This window comes from Solanum verrucosum, unplaced genomic scaffold (assembly GCF_900185275.1).
Source record: "Solanum verrucosum unplaced genomic scaffold, falcon-dt-bn FXZP01000626.1, whole genome shotgun sequence".
Lineage (NCBI taxonomy): Eukaryota > Viridiplantae > Streptophyta > Magnoliopsida > Solanales > Solanaceae > Solanum > Solanum verrucosum.
Genome location: NW_026020322.1, coordinates 138 through 17,614, shown reverse-complemented (window position 1 = coordinate 17,614; position 17,477 = coordinate 138). Strand labels below are relative to the sequence as shown.

The 17,477-nt window shown below is 46.1% G+C and overlaps 1 pseudogene; it reads left to right on the top strand.

Annotated features, from left to right (window-relative positions):
• Positions 1-877: 877 nt before the first annotated feature.
• LOC125835398 (uncharacterized) lies at positions 878-9,609 on the top strand (annotated as a pseudogene).
• The last annotated feature ends 7,868 nt before the right edge of the window (positions 9,610-17,477 follow it).

The window sequence follows — 17,477 nt, the reverse complement described above, 5'->3', positions numbered from 1 at the left end:
AACTCAAGGAGCTCAGTGTTCAGATTCAAGATCTCTTAGATAAGGGATTCATTCGGCCTAGTGTATCGCCTTGGGGTGCCCAAGTCCTCTTCATGAAGAAGAAGGACGGTACTATGCGATTGTGCATCGGCTACAGGCAGTTGAACAAAGTGACGGTGAAGAATCGTTACCCCATGCCTAGGATTGATGATCTATTTGACCAACTTCAGGGTGTCGTGGTATTTCCTAAGATTGATTTAAGATCCAGCTACCACCAGTTGAGGATCAGGGCATCGAACGTCCCTAAAACTGCATTTAGGACTCGTTATGGCCACTATGAGTCCCTAGTGGTGTCTTTTGGGTTGACTACCGCCCCTGCCGCGTTCATGGACTTGATGACTAAGGTGTTTAGGCCGTACTTGGATTCGTTCTTCATAGTCTTCATAGATGATATTCTAGTATACTCGCGGAGCCGGGAGGAGCATGAGCAGCATTTGAGGATAGTGCTCCAGACTTTGAGAGGGCAGCTACATTATGCCAAGTTCTCAAAGTTCGAGTTTTGGCTTGAGTCCGTACCATTCTTGGGGCACGTGGTGTCTAAGGATGGTATTATGGTAGATCCCGCTAAGATTGAGGGCATTCGTGATTGGGTCGGTCCTACTTCTGTGACTGAGATTCGTAGTTTCGTTGGATTCGCAGCCATTAGTTTGAGGATGAGGACATAGTGGCACTTCGAGATCGAGTTTTGGGAGGTGACACTGGCATGTCTACCTTAGTTTTAGATGGGATTTTAAGATTTGGTGATCGACTTTGTGTTCCAAGAGTTGGGGGTCTGATTCAGATTATTCTTACCGAGGCCAATGACTCCAAATAATCTATTCATCCGGGCTCAGCTAAGATGTATCGGGACTTGAGACAGCACTACTGGTGGAGCGGCATGAGGAGAGATATTGCGGATTATGTATCGCGTTGCTTGAGTCGTCAGCAGGTTAAGGCCGAGCGTTTGAGGCCTGGTGGCAAGCTTCAGCGATTACCCATTCCAGGGTGGAAATGGGAGAGGATCAACATGGACTTTGTTGTAGGATTATCCCGCACTTCCCGTGGTCTTGATAGTATTTGGGTCATCGTGGATCAATTGACCAACTCAGCACACTTCATTCATGTCCATACTTTCTACAGTGCTGAGAGGTTAGAACTTATCTACATTCGAGAGGTGGGTCGTCTTCATGGTGTGCCTGTTTCCATCATCTCAGGCCGAGGCCCACAGTTTACATCTAGCTTCTGGAGGACCTTCCAGGATGAGTTGGGTACCCGTATTGACCTAAGCACAGCTTTCCACCCGCAGACTGATGGTCAGTCGGATCGCACGATTCAGGTTCTTGAGGACATGTTGCGGGCTTGTGTTATGGATTTTGGGGGTCAGTGGGACCAGTATTTGCCTTTGGCAGAGTTTGCGTACAACAACAGCTACTACTCGAGTATTCAGATGGCCCTATTCGAGGACTTATTTGGTAGGCGTTGTCGCTCTCCTGTTGGTTGGTTTGAGTCTATAGAGCGCAGGCCGAGTGGTACAAACTTGATGCGAGAGGCTTTAGATCATATAAGGGTGATTCAGGATAGGATGAGGATAGCCCAGAGTAGACATCAGAGTTATGCAGACAGTATGCGTCGACCGTTGAAATTTAGTGTTAGAGATAGAGTATTCCACCATGTGTCGCCCATGAAAGGTTTAATGAGATTTGGGAGGCGGGGCAAGCTTAGCCCCAGGTATATAGGTTCTTTTGAGATATTGAGGACAGTTGGGGAGGTCGCATATAAGTTAGCTTTGCCCCCGGCCTTTTAAGCTATTCACCAAGTTTTTCATGGTTCGATGTTGCGCCGGTATGTTCCAGATGAGTCCCATGTAATTCAGTATGATGCAGTTGACTTGGATGATAGTTTGAGATACATTGGGGAGCCAGTTGCTCTTTTGGTCAGATGTGTCAGACGGTTGCGTTCCAGAGCCATTCCTGTGGTTAAGGTCCATTGGAGACATCGACCAGCTGAGGAGGCTACTTGGGAGACCGAGCATGAGATGCGGGCGTAGTTCCCCGTCTTATTTGAGCCTTCAGGTACTTCTTGACTCTTACTTTCGCAGAAGAAAGTTCTTTTAGTAGTGGATATTGTAATGACCCTCCAGGTCATTTTTAAATTAAAGCATTCATTCCATCGTTTAGAGCGTTCCTGTAGCGACCCCAAGTCATTCATGACGTGCTGGCACTGATTGTTCGGTCGCCTGGATGTTCGTTTGGGTTTTAGGCCCATTTCCCTGTTTTGGAGATTTTATAACTTGAAAAGTTGAATTCGGTCATAAATTCAGGTAAAAGACCTCAGAATAAAATTTTGACGATTCCATCAGTTCCGGAATGTCTAAATTTTTCTAGTAGCATGGTCGATACGAGTATCGAGGCAATCGGTACGAGTTTAGGGCCATTTGACGTTTTTGCCCTTGCAATTTGGCCTATAGTTGACTTTGGTCAACCTTCTTGGAAGACATGCTCAGATGAAAATTATGACAGCTAGGTTATCTTGGGAATATCGATTTTGGTCTAGAACGACCCTTTGTTCACTTCCTGAGGCTTTAGATGCCCGCTGTGGGATCTGGCTCAAAACGATACTGGGTGTGGGACCCACATTTAATCTAATTGATCTCCAATGGAAATTTTGACTTCACCGTTGAGTCCGAAATATCATTTCCAATCAGATTCCATATATGGTTTGTGTTTTTCCGACTCCGAACGAGTCTGAAACATCGAAATTTAAGTTTGAAGAGTTGTTGAATTCAAATGCGGTGGTGACGTGGCAGCATGTTGAAATCAGGAAATTTCCAGATTTAAGGACAATTTTCGTCCATTTTTTTCCCTCATCTTCAAACATAGATATCTCCTCCTTTTTAAGTTTAATTAGGTGATTCAAAAGGCTAATTTCAAGAGAATTTCGTGGGGAATCTAGAGGTGATCTTAGAAATGCAAGGGGAGGCTTCGTTTGAGGTAAGGAATCGAATTTAGCTACTGCTAGAGTGATTTTCGGAATAATTTTTTGTTGAACTTTGAAATGTTAGATATTGATCATCTTAGGTCCGTTTTAAGTCATTCTTGAGGCTAACTTATAGAGTTTTTCGCAAGGATCGTCGTGGTATAATCTGTTTGGGTTGGACGGGTCTCGTTTTTCCAGAATTTGGTGATCTAGGGGCTGCCAAGTCGTAAGTTAAGACTTATTAATGATTTTAATTGTTGGGGCTAATTTGCTATGTTCTAGGCATCTTTTTGTGCTAAATTTTGGGGTATTAGTTTAGTAAGGTATTTGGGACTATTCCACGGATTCGTTTTCGGGAATCCAATTGTGGGTCCCACAATCCCGTTTTATACCCAATTTTGGGTCCGTCTCCGAAAAATATAATTTTAGTGTCAACATATTCGTAATGATGAGGTGATTAACCTTTTGATAGTGGGGAAGCATTTGGAGACCGTGAGTTGGAGCACGCGTGATCGGCCTTCAGGTAGGCTATGGCTTTCCCCTCGTGAGATTGAGCATGTTTAGGCAATTGTTTATTGATTTGCTTGAGTATGGAGGGGTTCAGGTGTCGAGCATGCTAAATTTCTGTAATTCCTACCTTAGACCTTATTTCGGGAAATTGTTGGATTATGAAAGCATGACTCTTAATATTATTGAACATCCATACCTTGTGGTGTATATGATAATATTGATTTGAAGTATGTTTGGCCTTAGTCTAGGCTTAGACTAGTGTTGCCATAGACTTGCGAGGTTTCGGATGTCGTTGGGCAGTAGAACGTTTTTCGACGTCGTTTCGGACGGTCAGCTCCTTGTAGATTGATATAGCAGACTTGAGTTTGATAGTCTGAGCCTTAGCTAGGCGTTAATTCAGCTTATGACCTTGTATCCATAATGCCCTGCTTTTCTATCGGCTACAGATACCCGGTTAAAGTCTGTGGTCTAGCTTACTCACTATTGGATACTTCCTCTGCGATTTGGGGTATATGAGGGTCGGACATAAATGATTATTTACGGTAATCGGTTTGGTAATATTTCCCGCGACGTATGATTGGATATTGATTCTGAGCTATAGTACCCGATTTCAGTCCGTGGTCCAGCTTACTTATGTACAGGCTTAGCTATAGTACCCTTTTTGAGTCCATGGTCCAGCTTACCTCTGATCTGATTTTGGCTACAGTACCCAGTTTGAGAACGTGGTCCAGCTCATCTGTGCCCTCCCTTTGGCTATAGCACCCGGTTCTAGTCCGTGTTCCAGCACATATTGGTTGACTCATTAGGTATAGTACCCGGTTCGAGTCTGTGGTCCAGCTTACACGTGGTGCATTCCTAATTCCTTACTTAAGCTTCAGTTTAGTCTTTGATTACTCTCATATGTAGGTTGAGGTTTTGATACAAGGTTGGAGATGTTCCGATTAAAGTCCGGGACGTAATGAGATCTTGGAATATAATTGGGAATGGTTCAGTTAAAGTCCGGAAATTGGTAATATTATGATAGACCTTCAAGCTCCATTCTTTTACTTCAACTGCCAGTGCATCTTCCGGGCTTATGGGGTCCGTGCAGGTGGTTTCTTTTATTGTGCACGAGCGTACCCGTCGGATTTATGGGAGGCCGGTGGAGTTAGTTAGATTCCTTGTCTTTGCTGCATGTACGCTCGTGTACATACCCACATTTACTACTATTTTGCCCTTCATTGTGACTATTTATTCGCATTTCAGTTTTCTTTTGCTTATCTGGCTCAGTCGGCCCGATGCCTACTGGGTACCTGTTGTTTTGGTACTTATACTACACTCTGCATCTATTTTCTTGATGCAGGTCAGAGTACTAGCTACCGACGTTGATTCGAGCCACCTGTGGTCGTGATCGGAGGCAAGGGTGAGCACACAACGTCTTGGATTTGCCCGTCTCCTATTGTACTTAGTTTTGCTTGTCTTTTGCCTTTTTAGACAACTTGTTTCTGTAGTCCACTTTTAGGACTTGTACTTTTGTTAGCAGCTCTGTACTTGTGACTTCCAGGTTTTGGGAGGAATTCATTTTGTGTATATATGTCTAGTCGCTTGCTCCCATTCATTGATGTTCTTGTTATATTTATTACTATTTTAGGTTGATTGGTTGGTTTTCTACCCTAACATCCCATTACTTCGAGTTTCGGGATATGGGTCGGCTTGCCTACTCGTGGGTCATATAGTAGGCGCCATCATGACCTGAGAAATTGGGTCGTGACAAATTGGTATCAGAGCCCCAGGTTCGTCGGTCTTACTTGTACAGAACAAACGTCTAGTAGAGTCCTGTAGATCTGTACGGAGACGTCCGTTACTTATCCTCGGTGGGCTACAAGATGTCTTTAGGAACGTGTCGCTTTTGTATCACTATCGTGCCTTGTGGGTCCTATCGGTTTATGAAAATCTTACTTGTTCCACTCTTTTAAGGGGATATCTCGCACGCGTGGTAGGGCCCCAGCTAGGGGTAGAAGTTGACCTCGAGGTTGTGCCAGAGCTATACCACCAGCCCAGGACTGAAAGCAAACTCCAGAGCCGGTTATAGAACCACCAGCAGCTCCAGCACAGCATCAACCGATGGGCCCGGCACCATCCCAGCCACCGCCCGAGCCTGTGGCAGCTCCAAGTATACAGGGAATACTCATACAGATACTAGCTGCCATTGGGGGTATGCAGCAGGCCCCAGCTCCAGTCGCTCCAGAACTGTAGGGCCAGCCTGCACCAGCGGCACCGGTTGTTCAATATCTAGCAACACCGGTTGTTCAGCCTGACGATTTGGAGGGCGTCATGACACTTCGAGAGCAGAAGATGCTCAGGATGTTCCCTACACTATCACCGCCGAGGTTTTCTGGGGCTATGGGTGAGAATGCCCACGAGTTTCTACATATTTGCCGCGACAAGCTATAGACTTTTGGTTTAGTGAAGTCGAGAGGAGCAGACTTCACCGCTTACCAGCTAGACGGTTCCGCCAGGCAGTGGTGGCGTTCATACTTAGAAACCAGGCCAGCTGGGTCTCTACCGGTCACATGGACTTAGTTTTCAGAGGCCTTCTTGGCCCGATTTATTCCCAGGAGCATGAGAGATCAGTTTTCGCGGTTGGAGCAGTGCTCCATGACAGTATCAGAGTATGAGGCATGATTCCACGAGCTCTCCAGGTATGCCGCCATGATATTACCTACTGAGGAAGAGAGGATTCGTTGTTTTGTTTGGGGTTTGTGACTACAGTTGCGTATTGAGACTCAGTCTTTAGTCTCAGTGGACCACTCATTTCTGGATTCAGTGGACCATGTACGAACTATTGAGCTACTACGTCGCGAGGCACAAGGGGGCTGCGGCAAGAGAGCTAGACAGGACGATAGCCATGATAGGCGCCGTTTCAGACCCCGAAAGTCTTATGATAGATCTCAGCAGAGGTTTCAGTCGGGTCAGTTTAGTCGCCCCTTCTAGGCCTCTCTCCAGGCATCGGAGGGTGATCAGCACCGCCATATTGGTTTCAATGTCGATCCTAGTCGGGGCCGAGGTAGTTCACAGATGGGTTCTTCTGGCCAGGGTAGCCGACCTCTAGCTCTCAGCCGACAGTCCCAGGGGTGCTAAGAGTGTGGGGAGTTAGATAATTGGACCCGCAAGTGTCCCCATCGCAGGTTAGCCTTACCCGCTCCACAGGTAGCTAGGCATGCGCCAATGCCATCACCTCCATCTAAAGGTGGAGGCTAGGGACAGGACTGCAGGGGTGGTTACCAGGGTATACGGGGTGGTCGCCAAGAAGGCAGGTTAGGGAGCAGAGTCGATGTACAGAGCTATTGGTTGAGCCGTTGCGTGTTTCGACCTTGATAGGTGATTCTTCAATAGTGGATCAGGTATTTAGATCCTGTGTGGTGACTATTCAGAGGCGAGACACTAGGGTTTATCTTATTTTGCTTGACATGGTGGATTTTGATTTGATTCTAGGTATGGATTTGTTATCCCCCCACCGTGCAGTCTTGGATTGCTTTGCAAAGACCGTTACTTTAGCGATGTCTAGTATTCCACCAGTGGTGCGACAGGGCTCTTGTAGTCGCACACCAGTTGGGGTGATATCTTTTGTTCGGGCCCAAAGTTTGATGGTTAGCGGGTGTTTGGCTTATTTAGCTAATGTTAAAGATGTTAGTAGGAAGGGTCCTACCGTTGATTCAGTACCTATTGTTCGAGAATTTACAGATGTGTTTCATGCCGATCTGCCTGGTCTCCCTCCTGATCGTGACATTAACTTTCCTATTGAAGTAGAGCCGGGCACTAAGCCCATTTCTATACCACCGTACCATATTGCCCCCATAGGGCTCAAGTAGCTCAGTGTTCAGATTCAGGATCTCTTAGATAAGGGATTCATTCGGCCTAGTGTATCGCCTTGGGTGCCCCAGTCCTCTTCGTGAAGAAGAAGGACGGTACTATGCGATTGTGCATCGACTACAGGCAGTTGAACAATGTGACAGTGAAGAACCGTTACCCCATGCCTAGGATTGATGATCTATTTGATCAACTTTGGGGTGCCGTGGTATTTTCTAAGTTTTATTTAAGATCCGGCTACCACCAGTTGAGGATTAGGACAGCAGACGTCCCTAAAACTACATTTAGGACTCGTTACGGCCACAATGAGTTCCTAGTGATGTCTTTTGGGTTGACTAACGCCCCTGCCATGTTCATGGACTTGATTACTAGGGTGTTTAGGCCGTACTTGGATTCGTTTGTCATAGTCTTCATAGATGACATTCTAGTATACTCGCGGAGCCGGGATGAGCATGAACAGCATTTGAGGATAGTGCTCCAGCATTTGAGAGGCCAGCGACTTTATTCCAAGTTTTCAAAGTGCGAGTTTTGGCTTCAGTTCGTAGCATTCTTGGGGCACGTGGTGTCTAAGGATGGCATTATGGAGATCCCTCTAAAATTGAGGCCATTCGTGATTGGTCCAGACCCACCTCTGTGACTGAGATTCGTAGTTCCGTCGGATTGGTAGGCTACTACAGGCGTATTGTTGAGGAATTTTCTACTATTGCCGCGCCTTTGACTCGATTGACTCGCCAGGATGTTCTCTTTGTGTGGTCGGAGGAATGTGAGAGTAGCTTTCTGAGGCTTATGGAGTTGGTTACCACCGCTCCTATATTGACTCTTCCAGTTGAGGGCGAGGGGTTTACTGTTTATTGGGACGCATCCGGCATTGGTTTGGGTTGTGTACTGATGCGGCAGGGCCGCGTTATTGCTTATGTGTCGAGGCAGCTTAAGCCGCACGAGCGCAACTATACTACTCATGACTTAGAGTTGGCGGCGATAATTTTTGCGCTTAAGATTTGGAGGCATTACCTGTATGGAGTTCGATGCGAGATATATACTAATCACAGGAGCTTCCAGTACATTTTGAGCCAGAGAGATCTTAATTCGAGACAGCGCCGTTGGATTGAGCTCCTGAAGGACTATGACCTCTCTATTCCCTGCCATCCGGGCAAGGCGAATGTAGTAGCGGATGCCTTGAGTTGGAAGGCAGTGAGTATGGGTAGTCTAGCCTTTCTTTCTACAATTCCTGCCTTATACCTTATTTCGGGAAATTGTTGGATTATGAAAGCATGACTATTGATATTATTGAACATCCATACCTTATGGTGTATATGATAATATTGATTTGAAGTATGTTTGGCCTTAGTCTAGGCTTAGACTAGTGTTGCCATAGACTTGCGAGGTTTCGGATGTCGTTGGGCAGTAGAACGTTTTCCGACGTCGTTTCGGACGGTCAGCTCCTTGTAGATTGATATAGCAGACTTGAGTTTGATAGTCTGAGCCTTAGCTAGGCGTTAATTCAGCTTATGACCTTGTATCCATAATGCCCTGCTTTTCTATCAGCTACAGATACCCGGTTAAAGTCTGTAGTCTAGCTTACTCACTATTGGATACTTCCTCTGTGATTTGGGGTATATGAGGGTCGGACATAAATGATTATTTACGGTAATCGGTTTGGTAATATTTCCCGCGACGTATGATTGGATATTGATTCTTAGCTATAGTACCCGATTAGAGTCTGTGGTCCAGCTTATTTATGTACAGGCTTAGCTATAGTACCCGGTTAGAGTCCGTGGTCCAGCTTACCTCTGATCTGATTTTGGCTACAGTACTCGGTTTGAGAACGTGGTCCAGCTCATCCGTGCCCTCCCTTTGGCTACAACACCCGGTTCTAGTCCGTGTTCCAGCACAAATTGGTTGACTCATTAGGTATAGTACCCGGTTCAAGTCTGTGGTCCAGCTTACACGTGGTGCATTCCTAATTCCTTACTTAAGCTTCAGTTTAGTCTTTGATTACTCTCATATGTAGGTTGAGGTTTTGATACAAGGTTGAAGATGTTCCGATTAATGTCCGGGACGTAATGAGATCTTGGAATATAATTGGGAATGGTTCAGTTAAAGTCCGGAAATTGGTAATATTATGATAGACCTTCAAGCTCCATTCTTTTACTTCAACTGCCAGTGCATCTTCCGGGCTTATGGGGTCCGTGCAGGTGGTTTCTTTTATTGTGCACGAGCGTACCCGTCGGATTTATGGGAGGCCGGTGGAGTTAGTTAGATTCCTTGTCTTTGTTGCATGTACGCTCGTGTACATACCCACATTTACTACTATTTTGCCCTTCATTGTGACCATTTATTCGCATTTCAGTTTTCTTTTGCTTATCTGGCTCGGTCGGCCCGATGCCTACTGGGTACCTGTTGTTTTGGTACTCATACTACACTCTGCATCTATTTTCTTGATGCAGGTCCGAGTACTAGCTACCGACGTTGATTCGAGCCACCTGTGGTCGTGATCGGAGGCAAGGGTGAGCACACAACGTCTTGGATTTGCCCGTCTCCTATTGTACTTAGTTTTGCTTGTCTTTTGCCTTTTTAGACAACTTGTTTCTGTAGTCCACTTTTAGGACTTGTACTTTTGTTAGCAGCTCTGTACTTGTGACTTCCAGGTTTTGGGAGGAATTCATTTTGTGTAGATATGTCTAGTCGCTTGCTCCCATTCATTGATGTTCTTGTTATATTTATTACTATTTTAGGTTGATTGGTTGGTTTTCTACCCTAACATCCCATTACTTCGAGTTTCGGGATATGGGTCGGCTTGCCTACTGGTGGGTCATATAGTAGGCGCCATCATGACCTGAGAAATTGGGTCGTGACAAATTGGTATCAGAGCCCCAGGTTCATCGGTCTTACTTGTACAGAACAAACGTCTAGTAGAGTCCTACAGATCTGTACGGAGACGTCTGTTACTTATCCTCGGTGGGCTACAAGATGTCTTTAGGAATGTGTCGCTTTTGTATCACTCTCGTGCCTTGTGGGTCTTATCGGTTTATGAAAATCTTACTTGTTCCACTCTTTGAAGGGGATATCTCGCACGCGTGGTAGGGCCCCAGCTATGGGGTAGAAGTTGACCTCGAGGTTGTGCCAGAGCTATACCACCAGCCCAGGACTGAAAGCAAACTCCAGAGCCGGTCATAGAACCACCAGCAGCTCCAGTACAGCATCAACCGATGGGCCCGGCACCATCCCAGCCACCGCCTGAGCCTGTGGCAGCTCCAAGTATACAGGGGATACTCATCCAGATACTAGCTGCCATTGGGGGTATGCAGCAGGCCCCAGCTCCAGTCGCTCCAGAACTGCAGGGCCAGCTTGCACCAGCGGCACCGGTTGTTCAATATCTAGCAACACCGGTTGTTCAGCCTGACGATTTGGAGGGCGTCATGACACTTCGAGAGCAGAAGATGCTCAGGATGTTCCCTACACTATCACCGCCGAGGTTTTCTGGGGCTATGGGTGAGAATGCCCACGAGTTTCTACATATTTGCCGCGACAAGCTATAGACTTTTGGTTTAGTGAAGTCGAGAGGAGCAGACTTCACCGCTTACCAGCTAGACGGTTCCGCCAGGCAGTGGTGGCGTACATACTTAGAAACCAGGCCAGCTGGGTCTCTACCGGTCACATGGACTTAGTTTTCAGAGGCCTTCTTGGCCCGATTTATTCCCAGGAGCATGAGAGATCAGTTTTCTCGGTTGGAGCAGTGCTCCATGACAGTATCAGAGTATGAGGCCCGATTCCACGAGCTCTCCAGGTATGCCGCCATGATATTACCTACTGAGGAAGAGAGGATTCGTTGTTTTGTTTGGGGTTTGAGACTACAGTTGCGTATTGAGACTCAGTCTTTAGTCTCAGTGGGCCACTCATTTCTGGATTCAGTGGACCATGTACGAACTATTGAGCTACTACGTCGCGAGGCACAAGGGGCTGCGGCAAGAGAGCTAGACAGTACGATAGCCATGATAGGCGCCGTTTCAGACCCCGAAAGTCTTATGATAGATCTCAGCAGAGGTTTCAGTCGGGTCAGTTTAGTCGCCCCTTCTAGGCCTCTCTCCAGGCATCGGAGGGTGATCAGCACCGCCATATTGGTTTCAATGTCGATCCTAGTCGGGGCCGAGGTAGTTCACAGATGGGTTCTTCTTGCCGGGGTAGCCGACCTCTAGCTCTCAGCCGACAGTCCCAGGGGTGCTAAGAGTGTGGGGAGTTAGATAATTGGACCTGGAAGTGTCCCCATCGCAGGTTAGCCTTACCCACTCCACAGGCAGCTAGGCATGCGCCAATGCCATCACCTCCATCTAAAGGTGGAGGCTAGGGCCAGGACCGTAGGGGTGGTCACCAGGGTATATGCGGTGGTCGCCGATAAGGCAGGTTAGGGGGCAGAGCCGATGCATACGGTAGGGGAGCCCATGACCACATTTATCCAGCTCCAGCTACAACAGATACTGAGACCTCGGATGATGTGATCACAGGTACAGTGATATTATCCCATCAGCCCGCATCCGCCTTATTTGATGTAGGCTCTACATATTCTTATATATTTGTTTATTGTGGTCCTCGATTGAGTATGATCCTAGAGTTATTGGTTGAGCCATTGCGTGTTTCGACCTTGATAGGTGATTCTTTAGTAGTGGATCAGGTATTTAGATCATGTGTGGTGACTATTCAGCGGCGAGACACTAGGGTTTATCTCATTTTGCCTGACATGTTGGATTTTGATTTGATTCTAGGTATGGATTGGTTATCCCCCCACCGTGCGGTCTTGGATTGCTTTGCAAAGACCATTACTTTAGAGATGTCTGGTATTCCACCAGTGGTGCGGCAGGGCTCTTGTAGTCGCACGCCAGTTGGGGTGATATCTTTTGTTCTGGCCCAAAGGTTGATGGTTAGCGGCTATTTGGCCTATTTAGCTTATGTTAGAGATGTTAGTAGGAAGGGTCCGACCGTTGATTCAGTACCTATAGATCGAGAGTTTACAGATGTGTTTCATGCCGATCTGCCTGGTCTCCCTCCTGATCGTGACATTAACTTTCCTATTGAAGTAGAGCCGGGCACTAAGACCATTTCTATACCACCGTACCATATGGCCCCCATAGAGCTCAAGTAGCTCAGTGTTCAGATTCAGGATCTCTTAGATAAGGGATTCATTCGGCCTAGTGTATCCCCTTGGGTGCCCCAGTCCTCTTCGTGAAGAAGAAGGACGGTATTATGCGATTGTGCATCGACTACAGGCAGTTGAACAAAGTGACAGTGAAGAACCGTTACCCCATGCCTAGGATTGATGATCTATTTGATCAACTTCGGGGTGCCGTGGTATTTTCTAAGTTTGATTTAAGATCCAGCTATCACCAGTTGAGGATTAGGGCAGCGGACGTCCCTAAAACTACATTTAGGACTCGTTACAGCCACAATGAGTTCCTAGTGATGTCTTTTGGGTTGACTAACGCCCCTGCCGTGTTCATGGACTTGATGACTAGGGTGTTTAGGCCATACTTGGATTCGTTTGTCATAGTCTTCATAGATGACATTCTAGTATACTCGCGGAGCCGGGATGAGCATGAGCAGCATTTGAGGATAGTGCTCCAGCATTTGAGAGGCCAGCGACTTTATTCCAAGTTCTCAAACTGCGAGTTTTGGCTTCAGTTCGTAGCATTCTTGGGGCACGTGGTGTCTAAGGATGGCATTATGGAGATCCCTCTAAAATTGAGGCCATTCGTGATTGGTCCAGACCCACCTCTGTGACTGAGATTCGTAGTTCCGTCGGATTGGTAGGCTACTACAGGCGTATTGTTGAGGAATTTTCTACTATTGCCGCGCCTTTGACTCGGTTGACTCGCCAGGATGTTCTCTTTGTGTGGTCGGAGGAATGTGAGAGTAGCTTTCTGAGGCTTATGGAGTTGCTTACCACCGCTCCTATATTGACTCTTCCAGTTGAGGGCTAGGGGTTTACTGTTTATTGGGACGCATCCGGCATTGGTTTGGGTTGTGTACTGATGTGGCAGGGCCGCGTTATTGCTTATGTGTCGAGGCAGCTTAAGCCGCACGAGCGCAACTATACCACTCATTAATTAGAGTTGGCGGCGGTAGTTTTTGCGCTTAAGATTTGGAGGCGTTACCTGTATGGAGTTCGATGCGAGATATATACTGATCACAGGATCTTTCAGTACATTTTGAGCCAGAGAGATCTTAATTCGAGACAGCGCCATTGGATTGAGCTCCTGAAGGACTATGACCTCTCTATTCCCTACCATCCGGGTAAGGCGAATGTAGTAGCGGATGCCTTGAGTTGGAAGGCAATGAGTATGGGTAGTCTAGCCTTTCTTTCTACTACGGCGCGAACATTATCTTTGGACATCCAGTCCTTAGCTAACCGGATGATACGGCTTGATATCTCTGATTCCCGGTGTGTACTAGCTTATGTGGATGCTCAGTCATCTCTGCTGGATCGGATTCGCAGCCGTCAGTTTGAGGATAAGGACTTAGTGGCACTTCGACATCGAGTTTTGGGAGGTGACACTGGCCTGGCTACCTTAGATTTAGATGGGGTTTTAAGATTTGGTGATTGACTTTGTGTTAAAAGAGTTGGGGGTCTGATTCAGATGATTCTTACCGGGCCCATGACTCCAAATATTCTATTCATCTGGGCACAGCTAAGATGTATCGGGTCTTGAGACAGCCCTACTGGTGGAGCGACATGTGGAGAGATATTACGGATTATGTATCGAATTGCTTGAGCTGTCAGCAGGTTAAGGCCGAGCATTTGAGGTCTGGTGGCGAGCTTCAAAGATTACCCATTCCTGAGGAGAAATGGGAGAGGATCAGCATGGACTTCGTTGTAGGATTACCCCGCACTTCCCTTGGTCTTGATAGTATTTGGGTCATCGTGGATCGATTGACCAACTCAGCACACTTCATTCATGTCCATACATCCTACAGTGCTGAGAGGTTAGAACTTATCTACATTCGAGAGGTGGGTCGTTTTCATGGTGTGCCTGTTTCCATCATCTCAGGCCAAGGCCCACAGTTTACATCTAGCTTCTGGAGGACCTTCCAGGATGAGTTGGGTACCCGTATTGACCTAAGCACAGCTTTCCACCCGCATACTGATGGTCAGTCGGATCGCACGATTCAGGTTCTTGAGGACATGTTGCGGGCTTGTGTTATGGATTTTGGGGGTCAGTGGGATCAGTATTTGCCTTTGGCAGAGTTTGCGTACAACAACAGCTACTACTCGAATATTCAGATGGCCCTATTCGAGGACTTATTTGGTAGGCGTTGTCGCTGTCCTTTTGGTTGGTTTGAGTCTATAGAGCGCAGGCCGAGTGGTACAAACTTGATGCGAGAGGCTTTAGATCATATAAGGGTGATTCGGGATAGGATGAGGATAGCCCAGAGTAGACATCAGAGTTATGCAGACAGTATGCGTCGACCGTTGAAATTTAGTGTTAGAGATAGAGTATTCCACCATGTGTCGCCCATGAAAGGTTTAATGAGATTTGGGAGGCGGGGCAAGCTTAGCCCCAGGTATATAGGTTCTTCTGAGATATTGAGCACAGTTGGGGAGGTCGCATATAAGTTAGCTTTGCCCCCGGCCTTTTAAGCTATTCACCAAGTTTTTCATGGTTCGATGTTGCGCCGGTATGTTCCAGATGAGTCTCATGTAATTCAGTATGATGCAGTTGACTTGGATGACAGTTTGAGATACATTGAGGAGCCAGTTGCTCTTTTGGTCAGATGTGTCAGACGGTTGCGTTCCAGAGCCATTCCTGTGGTTAAGGTCCATTGGAGACATCGACCAGCTGAGGAGGCTACTTGGGAGACCGAGCATGAGATGCGGGCGTAGTTCCCCGTCTTATTTGAGCCTTCAGGTACTTCTTGACTCTTACTTTCGCAAAAGAAAGTTCTTTTAGTAGTGGATATTGTAATGACCCTCCAGGTCATTTTTAAATTAAAGCATTCATTCCATCGTTTAGAGCGTTCCTGTAGCGACCCCAAGTCATTCATGACGTGCTGGCACTGATTGTTCGGTCGCCTGGATGTTCCTTTGGGTTTTAGGCCCATTTCCCTGTTTTGGAGATTTTATAACTTGAAAAGTTGAATTCGATCATAAATTCAGGTAAAAGACCTCAGAATAGAATTTAGACGATTCCATCAGTTCCGGAATGACCAAATTTTTCTAGTAGCATGGTCGATACGAGTATCGAGGCAATCGGTACGAGTTTAGGGCCATTTGACGTTTTTGCCCTTGCAATTTGGCCTATAGTTGACTTTGCTCAACCTTCTTGGAAGACATGCTCAGATGAAAATTATGACAGCTAGGTTATCTTGGGAATATCGATTTTGGTCTAGAACGACCCTTTGTTCACTTCCTGAGGCTTTAGATGCCCGCTGTGGGATCTGGCTCAAAACGATACTGGGTGTGGAACCCACATTTAATCTAATTCATCTCCAATGGAAATTTTGACTTCACCGTTGAGTCCGAAATATCATTTCCAATCAGATTCCATATATGGTTTGTGTTTTTCCGACTCCGAACGAGTCTGAAACATCGAAATTTAAGTTTGAAGAGTTGTTGAATTCTAATGCGGTGGTGACGTGGCAGCATGTTGAAATCGGGAAATTTCCAGATTTAAGGACAATTTTCGTCCATTTTTTTCCCTCATCTTCAAACATAGATATCTCCTCCTTTTTAAGCTCAATTAGGTGATTCAAAAGGCTAATTTCAAGAGAATTTCGTGGGGAATCTAGAGGTGAGCTTAGAAATGCAAGGGGAGGCTTCGTTTGAGGTAAGGAATCGAATTTAGCTACTGCTAGAGTGATTTTCGGAATAAATTTTTGTTGAACTTTGAAATGTTAGATATTGATCATCTTAGGTCCGTTTTAAGTCATTCTTGAGGCTAACTTATAGAGTTTTTCGCAAGGATCATCGTGGTATAATCTGTTTGGGTTGGACGGGTCTCGTTTTTCCAGAATTTGGTGATCTAGGGGCCTCCAAGTCGTAAGTTAAGACTTATTAATGATTTTAATTGTTGGGGCTAATTTGCTATGTTCTAGGCATCTTTTTGTGCTAAATTTTGGGGTATTAGTTTAGTAAGGTATTTGGGACTATTCCACGGATTCGTTTTCGAGAATCCAATTGTGGGTCCCACAGTCCCGTTTTATACCCAATTTTGGGTCCGTCTCCGAAAAATATAATTTTAGTGTCAACATATTCGTAATGATGAGGTGATTAACCTTTTGATAGTGGGGAAGCATTTGGAGACCGTGAGTTGGAGCACGCGTGATCGGCCTTCAGGTAGGCTATGGCTTTCCCCTCGTGAGATTGAGCATGTTTAGGCAATTGTTTATTGATTTGCTTGAGTATGGAGGGGTTCAGGTGTCGAGCATGCTAAATTTCTGTAATTCCTGCCTTAGACCTTATTTCGGGAAATTATTGGATTATGAAAGCATGACTCTTAATATTATTGAACATCCATACCTTGTGGTGTATATGATAATATTGATTTGAAGTATGTTTGGCCTTAGTCTAGGCTTAGACTAGTGTTGCCATAGACTTGCGAGGTTTCGAATGTCGTTGGGCAGTAGAACGTTTTTCGACGTCGTTTCGGACGGTCAGCTCCTTGTAGATTGATATAGCAGACTTGAGTTTGATAGTCTGAGCCTTAGCTAGGCGTTAATTCAGCTTATGACCTTGTATCCATAATGCCCTGCTTTTCTATCGGCTACAGATACCCGGTTAAAGTCTGTGGTCTAGCTTACTCACTATTGGATACTTCCTCTGTGATTTGGGGTATATGAGGGTCGGACATAAATGATTATTTACGGTAATCGGTTTGGTGATATTTCCCGCGACGTATGATTGGATATTGATTCTTAGCTATAGTACTCGATTTGAGTCCGTGGTCCAGCTTACTTATGTACAGGCTTAGCTATAGTACCCGGTTAGAGTCCATGGTCCAGCTTACCTCTGATCTGATTTTGGCTACAGTACCCAGTTTGAGTACGTGGTCCAGCTCATCCGTGCCCTCCCTTTGGCTACAGCACCCGGTTCGAGTCCGTGGTCCAGCCCATATTGGTTGACTCATTAGGTATAG